The sequence below is a fragment of the Nycticebus coucang genome, chromosome 5 (genome assembly GCF_027406575.1).
Source record: "Nycticebus coucang isolate mNycCou1 chromosome 5, mNycCou1.pri, whole genome shotgun sequence".
Classification (NCBI taxonomy): Eukaryota; Metazoa; Chordata; class Mammalia; order Primates; family Lorisidae; genus Nycticebus; species Nycticebus coucang.
In genome coordinates, this window is record NC_069784.1 from 36,360,063 (window position 1) to 36,362,821 (window position 2,759).

The 2,759-nt window shown below is 36.7% G+C and overlaps 1 pseudogene; it reads right to left on the reverse strand.

Moving 5' to 3' along the window:
- Positions 1 to 245: 245 nt before the first annotated feature.
- LOC128585445 (60S ribosomal protein L37-like) lies at positions 246 to 547 on the reverse strand (annotated as a pseudogene).
- Positions 548 to 2,759: the final 2,212 nt, after the last annotated feature.

The following is a 2,759-nucleotide window of genomic DNA, read 5'->3' on the forward strand; positions in this document are numbered from 1 at the left end:
CTGAGGGGGAATATTTTCTTTTTTTATTTCTAAAAAACAAAAACATTTATTGCATGATTAATTGTTGAAATTCTTTTTTTTTATTAATATTAAATCATAGCTGTGTACATTAATGCCATCATGGGGGCACCATACACTAGTTTTATAAACAGTTTGACACATTTTCATCACACTGGTTAACATAGCCTTCCTGGCATTTTCTTAGTTATTGTGTTGAGACAATTATATTCTACATTTACTAAGTTTCACATGTACCCTTGTAAGATGCATGCTGCAACAATTGCCCTGCTGGGTTTCGGCGGCCATTCTTCATGGAATCCAGGCCTGAATCTGCTGTACACAATGTTGAGGGGCCTCATCCACCCAGTCCTGGTGGTGCTTCTTCTTTTAGCCCTGGCTCTCTGGTTAGACTTCTCTTATGCTTGGCTGGGTAGCCGTGTTTGCCACAGGTCGACTTTTGCAGGTGGTAAGCCTTAAACCCACAGCAGCAGCAGGATGTATGCGTCTTATTCTGACACTTTCCAAATGATGACGTTCCCTTTGTCATAGTGCTTCAGTGGCCATGCCCACAGAGACAGGAAGCAGTTTTGGAATATTTTCTGATTGCAACTTAAAGTCATTGGTGAACTTTAAGAAGGATGAGTTAGGTGATCTAATTTATTCTTTTACAGAGGTCAAACTTGGTGTCACATGGAGGAGGAAGAGTAAAAGCGGGGGGTCTAGAGATATCTGTGACTGTAAGGCCAGAGGTAGATGTTAGTCACATGGACTGTGGGGATAGTGAAGGATGTGGGTAAGGAAAGGACCAAGAATGATGTGTTCTGTTCACAAGAGATGAAAGATTAGAAAATTTGGGTGGGTGGAAAGTAGCTAGAAAGAGGAAAATCAGGGATGGTATCATAGTTCTTTAGAAAGAATTACTGAGTAAATTGTGGTGCTTTTAATTGTGATGGGAAAGGCTGGGTGGAGGAGACCTTGAGTGGAAAGAAAGTAAAGGTTCTCTTTGAAAGCTGTTATCTTTGGGATGACCCATTAAATGTCACACATTTTGTAGATAACTAGAAGTATTGGTAAGAACATCAAAAGACAAAACAAAATGTGATATTCTTCAACATTTAGTATATATGACTCCAAAATGCATTATAATTACATAATGATTCATGTGAAACAATTTTATAATTCAAGAAATAATAATTTCAAAACATGTTCCTAATTAAATGCTTATAATGCTACTCATTATAGGTTCACCAGGTCAATTTTTACTATTGATACATGTTTTCTCCCCAACAGATAAGAAATTACAACAGGAAGAAATATAGGCCAAAAAAGTACCTGTATTATTAAACACCAGACTCAGTCCCTGACAACATTTAAATTATTAAAATTATCATCAAAGTCAATGTCCGGAGACTACATTCTGCTTGCAAGCTCATTTCATTATTCAGCTCAACTCTAAAGAAGTGCTTCCAGCACAAAATGAACAGCCTAGATTATTTTCCTCACAGGCCCCAAATCATCCCTTTCTCCCAACTCCACAGTGTCTAATAGGACTGTGTGTGAGGTTAAGAAGTCTGCGCTTGCTAGAGGGTAACTCTGAGTCAGTTAAAAGGTCCTTGAGAACCTGTCTCTTCCCTTCCTGAGGCTACTGAGCTGACAGTATTTCTCAGGTACACTTCTTTAATGAAAGAATGAAGATGTTACCCGGTATCTTCCACTGTAAAAAAATACTTTCCACAAAGATATTTCAGAAAACACCTTTCTTTATTCCTTTATTGATGATAAGAGCAATAAATAATTGTCAGAAAAAAAGGGGGGGAATGTCTGGTAAAAAAAAAGAAAAAGCATTAAGAAGAGATTAGTAAAATAAGATTTGATTATTTTTAAATATCTAATGTTCACTAGTTTTAATTACTCAAATGCATATTTTGATATTATTATGGGTGGTTGCTGTGAGAACACTGAGAAGATCGCATAGTGGTTCTAAGCACAGCAGACTCTGAACTCAGACACTGTGGGAATCTAGCTGTACTTCCTGCAAGCTGTATAACCTTGGCCAGGTTATTAAATTTCCTGTGTCTCTGTTTCCATATATGTAAAACTAGGATCTCATTAATAAAATATTCTGAGAGGGTTGTTTGGGGATACTGAGTACTTAAATAATTTAATAGAAGTAAAGTGCTTAGAATAGGAAAGGGCACATAGTATGAAGCTAAACCTACATATTAGATTCTCCTTTCCATTCGTACTCCTTAATTTGCATTTCATTCAAAAGAATAGTGTACATTGTACCATTAGATGAGCCGCATAGAGTCTTTAGCCTTCAAAAACCAAGAATTCAACTAAAGGTAGAACACTGAATTGGAATGCCCACCCTGTATGTAGTGGTAGCAATGACATTCTGTGTACTGTTGCAGGGGACAAGTAAGGTATCATCTTCATTTTTCTTCGAAAATATAAGAATTGTCATTTTGCCACCTATTTGCATGTGAAAGATAGTTCTAGAATAAAGTAATATCTGAGGACTTCCTTTTGTGCTTATTAAAATTAGTTGTGGATTCTCGTGTACCTCCATTCTACATCAGCATGAAGCTGAGTGTTATACATATACTACATCAATTCTCAGAACAATCCTGCAACAGAGGTAGTATTTGGCTGATTTTACAAATAAAGAAAAACAGGATCAAGAAGATAAATATATGTTCTAAGTCCCACAGACAGCTCAAATGACACTGGGATTTGACTTGAAAATCATGCCTACG